Source organism: Salmo salar, chromosome ssa06 (genome assembly GCF_905237065.1).
Source record: "Salmo salar chromosome ssa06, Ssal_v3.1, whole genome shotgun sequence".
Classification (NCBI taxonomy): Eukaryota; Metazoa; Chordata; class Actinopteri; order Salmoniformes; family Salmonidae; genus Salmo; species Salmo salar.
The window spans coordinates 42,878,882-42,892,894 of NC_059447.1; positions in this window are offsets into that span (position 1 = coordinate 42,878,882).

The following is a 14,013-nucleotide window of genomic DNA, read 5'->3' on the forward strand; positions in this document are numbered from 1 at the left end:
AATGTAGATATAAACTCTGCAAAAAAAGTAACGTCCCTTTTTCAGGACCCTGTTTTTCAAAGATAATTCGTAAAAATCCAAATAACTTCACAGATCTTCATTGTAAAGGGTTTAAACACTGTTTCCCATGCTTGTTCAATGAACCATAAACAATTAATGAACATGCAAGTGTGGAACGGTCGTTAAGACACTAACAGCTTACAGACGGTAGGCAATTAAGGTCACAGTTATGAAAAGCCTCTTTAGTGGCCTAAGTTTTCTACCGACTCTGAAAAACACCAAAAGAAAGATGCCCAGGGTCCCTGCTCATCTGCGTGAACGTGCCTTGGGCATGCTGCATGAGGACTGCAAACGTGGCCAGGGCAATGAATTGCAATGTCCGTACTGTGAGACGCCTAAGACAGGGAGACAGGACAGACAGCTGATCGCAGTGGCAGACCACGTGTAATAGGATCGGTACATCCGAACATCGCAGCTGCGGGACCGGTACAGGACGGCAACAACTCCCTCCATCGGCGCTCAGACAGTCCGCAATAGGCTGAGAGAGGCTGGACTGAGGGCTTGTAGGCCTGTTGTAAGGCAGGTCCTCACCAGACATCACCGGCAACAACGTTGCCTATGGCCACAAACCCACCATCGCTGGACCAGACAGGACTGGCAAAAAGTTCTCTTCACTGACAAGTCGCGGTTTTGTCTCACAAGGGGTGATGGTCGGATTCGTGTTTATCGTCGAAGGAATGAGCATTACACCGAGGCCTGTACTCTAGCGGGATTGATTTGGAAGTGGAAGGTCCGTCATGGTCTGGGGCAGTGTGTCACCACATCATCGGACTGAGCTTGTTGTCATTGCAGGCAATCTCAACGCTGTGCGAGCTCATCCTGACATGACCCTCCAGCATGACAATGCCACTAGCCATACTGCTCGTTCTGTGCGTGATTTCCTGCAAGACAGGAATGTCAGTGTTCTGCCATGGCCAGCGAAGAGCCAGGATCTCAATCCCATTGAGCATGTCTGGGACCTGTTGGATCGGAGGGTGAGGGCTAGGGACATTCCCGCCAGAAATGTCCGGGAAATTGCAGGTGCCTTGGTGGAAGAGTGGGGTAACATCTCAGCAAGAACTGGCAAATCTGGTGCAGTCCATGAGGAGGAGATGCACTGCAGTACTTACTGCAGCTGGTGGCCACACCAGATACTTACTTTTGACCCTTTGTTCAGGGACACATTATTCAATTTCTGTTAGTCACATGTGTGTGAACCATGTCATGTCTCAGTTGTTAAATCTCGTTATGGTTATACAAATATTTACACATGTTAAGTTTGCTGAAAATGAACGCAGTTGACAATGAGAGGACGCTTATTTTTTGCTTGAGTTTATTTCAGCTTATTTCTGACATTTTGGTAGGCTATTTTGAAAACTTGGGACTAGAAGGTTCTATCAGCATTTTTATTAAATGAGTTATTGACAGCCTTGTTCTGTGCAATGGTCTCTACCTATATTTTTTTATTTAAGCTTTATTTATACAGGTTTTTCTCATTGAGATAACATCTCTTTTTCACAAAAGACCTGGTCCAATAGCAGCAGGGGGAACAAAGTTTCAGAAAAACTTACACAGACTAACAACATTAAACAAAACTATAGACACACTTACAGTACAATTATATATATATTACGTTAAAAAAACACTAATGTCTTGACTAAAAAACAGCTGTCAAAAAGACAGTTACACTATTCTATGATATTTACATCGATCAAGTGTTTAAACTCCACCAATGAGACTAGATCAAAGTTTTTAAACGTTTAGGAGAGAATTCCAGGACCACAGAGCTGAGTAACTAAAACTATTTCTACCATGACTTGTTCTAATTCTTGGTACTGTTCAAAGCAAATGAGAATGGGACTGTAATTGATATGTATTTACCGACCTGATTAAAAAAGAACAGAGATAAAATGGCATTTTAAATCAGTATATACCAGTGTTTAAACCTACACAAGGTCAGTGATGACCAGCCAACAGCGCTGTAGAGATCACAATCATGCTAGACGTTTTTGTAATTCGTAATGAAACTGAGGGCCGCATGATATACTGAATCAAGTGCACTCTGTAGTGGTTGAGGCCTGCATATATATAACATCACTAAAATCTAAAACCGCCAGTAATGTACATCGTACCAGCTCCTTCCTGGCCTCCAGAGAAAAACAATCCTTACGCCGATAACAAAAAACGATTCTCAGTTTGAGCTTCCTTATCAAGTTCTCCACATGCACGGTGAAGCTCAGCTTGTCATCAACCCACACACCCAAATATTTGTACACTTTGACTTGCTCTGTAGTATGTCCAGCCAATGTAGCAATGACATGATTAGTAACATGTCTAGCATTTGAAAATACCATGCATTTTGTTTTACCTGAATTCAGAACCAGCTCTAAATCATAAATATTCTGTTGTATTATGTTAAATACTCTTTGGGCATTTTCAAAAGCTAAAGAAACAACTACCACTTGAAAAAATAATAGTATCCATCTGCATAAAAATGAACATGCACCGTTTCAATATGATCCCCAATGTTGTTGATATACAAAATGAACAACAGTGGGCCCAAAATAGAACCTTGCGGAACACCTGAGCACAACTCTATGGACTCAGATTTAGAACCATCCACCATTACACATTGTGTACGATTTGATAGGTAATTTATAAACCAATTCTACAACATTTTAGCCTTTGCACTAACACAGCATGGTTCACGGTGTCAAATGCCTTCGACAACTCAATAAAGACAGACACACAATGTAAATTCTTGTCAAGAGCACAGTGGATGTCATTTAAAACCTTCAATGTTGCTGAAACAGTGCTGTGGCCAGACCTAAAACCACAGGGCCTTCCCTGTGGCTCAGTTGGTAGAGCATGGTGTTTGCAACGCCAGGGTTGTGGGTTCGATTCCCATGGGGGGCCAGTACAAAAAAACAAAAAAAATGCATGAAATGAAATGTATGCACTCACTACTGTAAGTTGCTCTGGATAAGAGCGTCTGCTAAATGACTAAAATGTCTTTATAGGGGGCTCAATTTGACCTTTTAAAATAAACTGCCTGCATCTAGAAAATTTTGATTTAAGGCTTTCAGAATGGAGGTTCTCTCAGTTACAATCTGTGTATCTACCAACAATTGTTTGGGAAGCTGTGTATCTTTTTTGCACTCCAAACCTTTCACTACTTGCCAAAATTTGGATGGATTATTTCAATTATCCGAAGTAGATTTCAGGTAGTGGTCTGCTTTCAATTTACGGATCATAGCCACACCCATATTTCGAAGACGTTTGAAAGCCATACGCCGAACCAGACCCTCTTGCTTTAGCCCACGTAGCATTTCGTTCCCTTATGATTTTAGTAAATTCCTCAGTAAACCAAGGGTTCTCTCTGCCCTTAATCCTGAATTTTTTTAAAGGGGCATGCCTTTTGCATACATTTTGGAATGCGTTGTGGAAGTAAGAAAAGGCTGGTTCAACATCAGGGATTAATTCCATTCAATGCTAGATACATCCTGTAAAAAACCTTGAATATCAAACCGCTTCCAGTTTCTTTTCGTAATGACACGTGGAGGTTGCTTAGGAATTTGACCATCTCTCACACAGGCAATAGCACAGTGATCACTTATGTAATTTGCAAAAATACCAGAAGCATTAAAACGATGAGGAGTATTGGATAAGATCAAATCAATCAAAGAGGATTTGAGGATATTTTATATTCAACCTAGTTACACTGTTGACAATCTGAGTGAGATTATAGGTATTGCATAGAATTTTGAGTTGATCAGAGCTATATGCTAACCAGTCCTGATTCAGATCACCCATCAGGACAAACTCAGAATTGACATTCTGTGATAATTTGAAAATACAATCCAGAGAGACAGCAGTAGCAGGTGGTCTATAACAACAAGATACAACAATAAGATGAGCCAAGGTTTAGGTTCAAAGACAGATATTCAAATTGCTTAGGTTTAGTAACAGAAGTCAGAACGCCGCCGAGAACTTGTCTTTTACGTATACAGCAACACCACCACCCTTAGATTTACGATCTGTACAAAAAACATTGGAACCAATTATGCCAATATTTTTGTCTAATAGATTTTTCGAGCCAGGTTTCAGAAAGCATAAATACATCAGGGTCGGCAGTTTTTATCCATATATTCACAAAATCAAGCTTGGGCAGAAGACTTCTTACATTCATATGCAGAAACTTTAGGCCTCTCTGACTACTTAATTTGGCAGGGGTAAGAATGTCAGGACCTGGGTTAGATTGCACATTTCCAGACAGTAGAAGCAACTAGATAATGGCAAGTCTAGATCGAGGGTTATGACATTTGGATTTACAGATACACTGGGGCAAAAAAGTATTTAGTCAGCCACCAATTGTGCAAGTTCTCCCACTTAAAAAGATGAGAGAGGCCTGTAATTTTCATCATAGGTACACGTCAACTATGACAGACAAAATGAGAAAAAAAATCCTGAAAATCACATTGTAGGATTTTTTATGAATTTATTTGCAAATTATGGTGGAAAATAAGTATTTGGTCACCTACAAACAAGCAAGATTTCTGGCTCTCACAGACCTGTAACTTCTTTAAGAAGCTCCTCTGTCCTCCACTCGTTACCTGTATTAATGGCACCTGTTTGAACTTGTTATCAGTATAAAAGACACCTGTCCACAACCTCAAACAGTCACACTCCAAACTCCACTATGGCCAAGACCAAAGAGCTGTCAAAGGACACCAGAAACAAAATTGTAGACCTGCACCAGGCTGGGAAGACTGAATCTGCAATAGGTAAGCAGGTTGGTTTTAAGAAATCAACTGTGGGAGCAATTATTAGGAAATGGAAGACATACAAGACCACTGATAATCTCCCTCGATCTGGGGCTCCACGCAAGATCTCACCCCGTGGGGTCAAAATGATCACAAGAACGGTGAGCAAAAATCCCAGAACCACACAGGGGGACCTAGTGAATGACCTGCAGAGAGCTGGGACCAAAGTAACAAAGCCTACCATCAGTAACACACTACGCCGCCAGGGACTCAAATCCTGCAGTGCCAGACGTGTCCCCCTGCTTAAGCCAGTACATGTCCAGGCCCGTCTGAAGTTTGCTAGAGAGCATTTGGATGATCCAGAAGAGGATTGGGAGAATGTCATATGGTCAGATGAAACCAAAATAGAACCTTTTGGTGAAAACTCAACTCGTCGTGTTTGGAGGACAAAGAATGCTGAGTTGCATCCAAAGAACACCATACCTACTGTGAAGCATGGGGGTGGAAACATCATGCTTTGGGGCTGTTTTTCTGCAAAGGGACCAGGACGACTGATCCGTGTAAAGGAAATAATAAATGGGGCCATGTATCGTGAGATTTTGAGTGAAAACCTCCTTCCATCAGCAAGGGCATTGAAGATGAAACGTGGCTGGGTCTTTCAGCATGACAATGATCCCAAACACACCGCCCGGGCAACGAAGGAGTGGCTTCGTAAGAAGCATTTCAAGGTCCTGGAGTGGCCTAGCCAGTCTCCAGATCTCAACCCCATAGAAAATCTTTGGAGGGAGTTGAAAGTCCATGTTGCCCAGCGACAGCCCCAAAACATCACTGCTCTAGAGGAGATCTGCATGGAGGAATGGGCCAAAATACCAGCAACAGTGTGTGAAAACCTTGTGAAGACTTACATAAAATGTTTGACCTGTGTCATAGCCAACAAGGGGTATATAAACTTTTGTTATTGACCAAATACTTATTTTCCACCATAATTTGCAAATAAATTCATAAAAAAATCCTACAATGTCATTTTCTGGATTTCTTTTTCTCATTTTGTCTGTCATAGTTGAAGTGTACCTATGATGAAAATTACAGGCCTCTCTCATCTTTTTAAGTGGGAGAACTTGCACAATTGGTGGCTGACTAAATACTTTTTTGCCCCACTGTAGCACTTGAACGACAATCCATAGTCACCAGAGTCTTTAATACCACATATTTCAGGAGATGTGTGAAGTCCAGAGACATGGTTAAGTACCAAGAGAACAGTCCTGACATGTCAGCGCAAGAGTCCGATTTCTCCCATGTTGTTTGGGATAAATGTGCATAGTTCTCACGTGCATTTACGGAGCAAGCGTGTGGTTTCTCACAAAACTCGAGGGAGAAACAGTCATATATTTCCTCATTTACAGTGCAACGGGCTCTAAATATAGTACTCAATACCCCAATTCATGTTAAGTTCAAAAGAATACAAGAAAATTGCTGATGCCATTCAAATCGATCACGGTTCAGAACTTTAAAGACAATTCTCAGTCAACTGTCTGTAATTGGATACATGCAGCTTCTCTTGTCATTATACACAGTGTACAAAACATTAAGAACGCTTTCCTAATATTGAGTGGCACCCCCTCCCTTTTGCCCTTAGAACAGCCTCAATTCGTCGGGGTGTGGACTCACAATGTGTCGAAAGTGTTCCACAGGGATGCTGGCCCATGTCGCCAATGCTTCCCACAGTTGTGTCAAATTGGCTGGACGTCCTTCGGGTGGTGGATCATTCTTGATACACACAGGAAACTGTTGGGCGTGAAAAACTGAGCAGCGCTGCAGTTCTCGACACAAACCGGTGCGCCTGGCACTTGCACTCAGCAGCGCTGCAGTTCTCGACACAAACCGGTGCGCCTGGCACTACCATACCCCATTCAAAGGCACTTAAATATTTTCCTGTCTCCTCCCCTTCATCTACACTGATTTGAAGTGGATTTAACAAGTGACATCAATAAGGGATCATAGCTTTCACCTGATCAGTCTGTCATGGAAAGGGCTTAATGTTTTGGAAACTCAGTGTAAGTTGCCCATGAAAACAAAATAAACCCTTGCTCACCAGAATGTCATAAATCGATAGAATGAATGCTTCAACCTAGTCGACTTCGGTAAAGTTCTCTGTCATCTCTGCTTCTTTCATAAAGCAAAGACATTTAGGCACCGGGGAGAAAATCATCCCCCAAAAAAACAGGAAAGATTTTCTGTGTGAAATTTCCAAATTGCATCAGTTTGACCAAATACTATCAGCTTTTATGATACTGATCAAGATAGTACCTCTACAGATGTCCCTAACTGTGCATTCGCATTCTCTCAAGATGCTGAAGGAAATAAATGTTTATTCACTCCTGTTCCCAAGTCAAAAATGTCACACCCTGATCTGTTTCACCTGTCCTTGTGCTTGTGTCCACCACCCTCCAGGCGTCGCCCCTCTTCCCTATTATCCCCTGTGTATTTATACCTGTGTTCTCTGTCTGTTTGTTGCCAGTTCATCTTGTTCGTTCAAGCTAACCAGCGGTTTTCCTGTCAGCTCCTATCGTTTCCCAGCCTCTCTTTCCTCTTTCTCCTGGTTTTGACCATTGCCGGTCCTGACCCTGTACCCACCCGCCTGACCACTCTGCCTGTCCCTGACCCTGAGTCTGCCTGCTGTCCTGTACCTTTGCTCCACCTCTGGATTACTGAACTCTGCCTGACCCTGAATCCGCCTGCACCTTTGCCTTACCCTGGATTTTCGACTCCTGCCTGTCTTTGCCTGCCTGGTTGCTACAATAAACATTGTTACTTCGACAGTCTGCATCTGGGTCTTACCTTGATTCCTGATAAAAATGTACATTTGGTGTATTCTTTTACTGCAAGAAGTGCTTAATTCTGCAGGAGTTAATAGTAAGGTTATGTAGACCTACAGTTGGTGTCCAGATTTCAATTTAACTAATCTGAACAGTAGTCTACAGTTCCCTTGACGTGCCATAGGCCTATTTTAAGTCCCCGTCTTGTGACTGTCGAATTTGTATAGCGCCTCACAATCATCACACATAACATAGCCAGTACTGCTATCATCCTCTTTCACCACTTCACCAAATCTTTCTCAAACATTACTTTCCTAGCCCTCCTTTCTCTTTATTTTCAACTCTCCATTTCGCAGCTTTTCTGTTATTGAATTCAACTCAAATTGTCCTTTTTGCCTCAGTGGAACCTTAACCTTTTCTGCTGTTACTAGAAGCATTTGGCGATTGGCGTGTAAGCTATTTGGCTCATGTAAAGTTAATACCAATTTCAGCTTGCTCTGGAAACGCGTTCCCGGAAGCTCCATACAGAGGGTATGACGCAGATGCAGAGCATCCGGAGGCTTTCGGAGGCCAAAGTGAGCTCCATACCACATCGCCATGCACCCCCCAAATTTTGTAACAATGGGGAGGGCTCCGTATAGCTCCACATTGACATGATTGGTTGACGGTAGGTCGGGGCGGGAGGTCCTGTATAAACACAAACTTCTCGTTAAAGGCGCTGCATGGTCAATCCGACATCTGCATTGGCAGGGCATTCATACTTCTTGCACTTCACAGAGCAGCGCAGAGCTGTTGTGAAGAAAGTCTTTACAGGACCTCCCACCCCCACCTACCGTCAACCAATCATGTCAAAGCGGAGTTATACAGAGCCCTCTGCATTGTTACAAAATTTGGGAGGCGCAGTGATGCGGTACCGAGCTCATTTTGCCCTCTGTATGCCTCTGGAGGATCCGCAATTGCGTCCCACCCTCCATACGGAGTCTCCGACCACATTTTCAGATCAAGCATAAATTGCCTCTTAATGCTCTGACTTCTGCATAGGCTGCATCACAGTAAATGATGTACGGCCACTGCAGATGTCAGATTGACCATGCAGAGCCTTTTTTATGACCCTAATGCCAGATAGCCTACAATAATACAATAAAAACATAAATGTAGCCTATAGATGTAAATCACAATAATTAGGCTATACATTTATGGATTTATATTACTTTATTGAACCCACCACCCACCCGCCTTTCATCCACACAATATTTCATGACCCTAAATAGGCGGGTGTGCATAGTCCTCTACACAAAATAACAATCATGTTGGCGTTGTTAGTAGAGGTTTCCACGAGGATGCCTACTTTCAAAAGCTCTGCACTCTCCCATGGTTATGTACTGGTGAGTTGACACCTTGTCAGTTCATCTTCAGACACTGTTTGAGAAATTAAAGTGAGCGCATTTGGATGAATGGTGTATAATACATCAGACGTGATACGTGGTTTAGTCAATGGGCTGTGTCACCCTATCATACTCCCACTGATATGTGGAAGCAGTCGCGTTCCACATTTCCTGTCATAATTGAAACGTACAGGAAGAAACCCATAATGCCAATAGGGGTGCAGCAACAAGGAAAAATACAGTTTACATACATGTTTGTATTAATTAAAGCTCAAATCAATGGGGCTGACTCCCAGTTTGTGCTGAGTGGAATGTCAAGGAGGTGTTCTTGGCTGGTCATCAAGGAGGCCAAGCACTGACTTAACCTTGGCCTCTAAACACTGTTTTGATGAAAGCCTAGAGTGGCCTGCCAGTTTGTTTTCTCTCTTTTAGGCTTTATCAACTTGTTTCTTCTCGTCAAAGCACTTGATAAGTCAGCAGAGTTCTCCTACACATCCCTCAACATCTGGGATGTGTAGGAGAAAGGCTACATATATAGGAGATATTGAGTAGTAAACAATAATGAGAGAGGGAGTTGAACTCCATTCATACTGACCAAGGCCAGAGCTGAGCTTGTCTGGAGCTGAATGCTCCTCAGCCAGGACTGGACCTGGTGTTGGTTTGGGGATGGTACAGTACGTGAGATACAAGGACATTTTGCCCAAATGTAGATTGAGACCTTCGACTCTGGTTGGATCCCATTTTCGTCCTGAAACTGACTGACAGATATCCCAGATACATGATGGTCAGACCTGCTGAGTCTTGGATCTTTTCAATGAGACATTCACCTATAGATGCATGTGGGTGTGTCTAGCTCTAGTCTGGTCGCCAGATCTCGTTGTGCTTTAGACAACTCCTGAAGATTGTTCACACCATACGGCCGAGGAGTTGGCAAAAGCACAAACAGATCTGGAAACCAGACTACTCTAGCTCATTCTTATCTTCAACAAAGCATTGAGTGGTTGGGTTTTGTTGTTTAATGCATACCAGTAAGCTTTAAGACTTGGAAGCCAAACTAATGTATATTCTTCAAATAGTCAGTGCATTATGGTATCTCAGTATCAGAAATTTAAAAAATTTAGCACTCCTTGGGAAAACACAATGACATAGTAGTACATTTGATTGACTCCATTTCTGAGTCTAATAACTTCGTTGGTAATTAGTCATGAGTTATGGTAAATGCTGTAAACAGAGAGCAGTTCCTTGTGCTTTGTTATGAGTTATCAAGAGGGTGTCATTAAGTAGTCAATTTATCTCATTAAAAAAAAATATATATATATTCACGATTTTTGTTTTGTTTTGTTAGAGTTCTATATTCATTATGGCAGATGTCTGAAAAAGTTGGCAGCTTTTGTTTTGCATCATGGATTCTTCAGTATTGGAGTTGTAGCCTGGGTGCCAGGCAGTACATTTCTGTTTTTCCAACTTATTGTCTAGCCAAACGATACTCAGGTAGCCTAGTGGTTAGAGCGTTGGGCCAGTAACCAAAAGGTTGCTAGATTGAATCCCCAAGCTGACAAGATAAAAATCTGTTGTTCTGCCCCTGAACAAGGCAGTTAACCCGCTGTTCCTAGGCTGTCATTGTAAATAAGAATTTGTTCTTAACTGTATTAAGAACAAACCCAAAAAAATACTCTAGCTCATTCTTATCCTCAACAAAGCATTGAGGGGTTGAGTATTGTTGTTTAATGCATACCAGTAAGCTTTAAGACTTGGAAGCCAAAATAATGGGTATTCTTCAAATAGTTACTGCATTATGGTATCTCAGTATGAGAAATTTAAAAAACAATTTAGCACTCCTTGGGAAAACACAATGACATAGTAGTACATTTGATTGACCCCATTTCTGAGTCTAATGACTTCATTGGTAATTAGTCATGAGTTATGGTAAATGCTGTAAACAGAGAGCAGTTCCTTGTGCTTTGTTATGAGTTATCAAGAGGGTGTCATTAAGTAGTCCATTTATCTCATAAAAAAAAAATATATATATATATACGATTTTTGTTTTGTTTTGTTAGAGTTCTATATTCATTATGGCAGATGTCTGAAAAAGTTGGCAGCTTTTGTTTTGCATCATGGATTCTTCAGTATTGGAGTTGTAGCCTGGGTGCCAGGCAGTACATTTCTGTTTTTCCAACTTATTGTCTAGCCAAACGATACTCAGGTAGCCTAGTGGTTAGAGCGTTGGGCCAGTAACCAAAAGGTTGCTAGATTGAATCCCCGAGCTGACAAGATAAAAATCTGTTGTTCTGCCCCTGAACAAGGCAGTTAACCCGCTGTTCCTAGGCTGTCATTGTAAATAAGAATTTGTTCTTAACTGTATTAAGAACAAACCAAAAAAAATACTCTAGCTCATTCTTATCCTCAACAAAGCATTGAGGGGTTGAGTATTGTTGTTTAATGCATACCAGTAAGCTTTAAGACTTGGAAGCCAAAATAATGGGTATTCTTCAAATAGTTACTGCATTATGGTATCTCAGTATGAGAAATTTAAAAAACAATTTAGCACTCCTTGGGAAAACACAATGACATAGTAGTACATTTGATTGACCCCATTTCTGAGTCTAATGACTTCATTGGTAATTAGTCATGAGTTATGGTAAATGCTGTAAACAGAGAGCAGTTCCTTGTGCTTTGTTATGAGTTATCAAGAGGGTGTCATTAAGTAGTCCATTTATCTCATAAAAAAAGAAATATATATATATATACGATTTTTGTTTTGTTTTGTTAGAGTTCTATATTCATTATGGCAGATGTCTGAAAAAGTTGGCAGCTTTTGTTTTGCATCATGGATTCTTCAGTATTGGAGTTGTAGCCTGGGTGCCAGGCAGTACATTTCTGTTTTTCCAACTTATTGTCTAGCCAAACGATACTCAGGTAGCCTAGTGGTTAGAGCGTTGGGCCAGTAACCAAAAGGTTGCTAGATTGAATCCCCGAGCTGACAAGATAAAAATCTGTTGTTCTGCCCCTGAACAAGGCAGTTAACCCGCTGTTCCTAGGCCATCATTGTAAATAAGAATTTGTTCTTAACTATATTAAGGACAAACAAACAAAAAATACTCTAGCTCATTCTTATCCTCAACAAAGCATTGAGGGGTTGAGTTTTGTTGTTTAATGCATACCAGTAAGCTTTAAGGCTTGGAAGCCAAAATAATGGGTATTCTTCAAATAGTTACTGCATTATGGTATCTCAGTATGAGAAATGTAAAAAACTATTGACCACTCCTTGGGAAAACACAATGACATAGTGGTACATTTTATTGACCCCATTTCTGAGAAATGACTTCCTTGATAATTAGTCATGAGTTACGTGAAATGTTGTTAACAGAGAGTTTACAGCAGTTTACAATCTTTTTACTAAGTTTATAGTTGGCTACACAAATAATTTGAGATTGGGTCATTTTGAGATCTGTGCTTTCATTGTACATTCTGTTCTTCAACTCAACATAGCCAATTTATTTTAAAACGGGCAAGCGTATTTGAAAATCCAAAGAAAATTGCCATTGTTCTGGAAGGTTTGCGCAATCAGTTTGAGACATCATATATGGATATATTCTATATTAGAGGCCTCTCTTGTTTATGGAAAGGGACTCAACCAACCTGGACTCTGGGGTAGATGTAACCTAGTAAATGTAAATCCGGGACACTGAAATGAGTATAATATGTTGCATTTGTATGGACAAGGGTGAAAGTAGAGTTAATTTATTCCCAGTACAGAGACTTCCTACTGTATGTCTGCACACACTTTTTTTATGGGCCTAATCATAGAATCATGTTTGTTTTTACATTTTAGTCATTTAATAGACTCTTATTCAGAGTCTTATTCAGAGTGCATACATTTTCATATTGGTCCCCATTGGGTTTCAAACCCACAACCATGGCATTGCAAGTGCCATGCTCGACCAACTGAGCCACACAGGAACCCACGTGAATCTCTATTAATTTAATAGAATCTCCATGGGCCTAATAGTAAAGATTTGTCATTTAACGTTTAAAATGTATTAGTCTACCTTTTAATGTGGCATAAACACAACCAGTCATTATGTTTTCATGTAGGCTACCTGCGTACATTACTCAGGGACGGTGGAAAGACAGGTGGTGCAGGAAAAAAAAAATCGTTTTTAAAGCCTCATTTAAATATTTTTCTGCTTATAATTTTCAACAATTTGTAGGCTATTTGTTAGTCAACTTGTCTATAATTAGATGCATGCAGCTTCTCTTCCGTCATTACTAGATGCTTGTCTAGAATACTAAACAAAGCCTTGCTCACAAGAATGTCATACATTTATAGAAAGACCAATGCATCATCAACAATCTATACTGAATAAAAATTTGAACGCAACACGTAAAGTGTTGGTCCCATGTGTCATGAGTTGAAATAAAAAGATCCCATAAATGTTCCACATGCACAAAAAGCTTATTTCTCTCAAATTTTGTACACAAATTTGTTTACATTCCTGTTAGTGAGCATTTCTCCTTTGCCAAGATAATCCATCCACCTGACAGGTGTGGCATATCAAGAAGCTGATTAAACATCATGATCATTAATTACACAGGTGCACCTTGCGATGAGGACAATAAAAGGCCACTCTACAATGTCCAGTTTTGTCACAACACAATACCACTGATGTCTCATGTTTTGAGGAAGCATGCAAATGGAATGCTGACTGCAGGAATGCCCACCAGCACTGTTGCCAGAGAATTTAATGTTAATTTCTCTATCATAAGCCGCCTTCAATGTCCTTTTAGAGAATTTTGCAGTAACAACCCCAGCCCAGGACCTCCACATCTGGCTACTTCACCTGCGAGATCATCTGAGGGGGGTGCTAAGGAGTATTTCTGTCTGTAATAAAGCCCTTTTATGGGAAAAAACTCATTCTGATTGGCTGGGCGTGGCTGGCTCCCCAGTGGGTGGCCTTGTCCTCCCAGTGCCACCCATGGCTGCGCACTTTCCCAGTCATGTGAAATCCA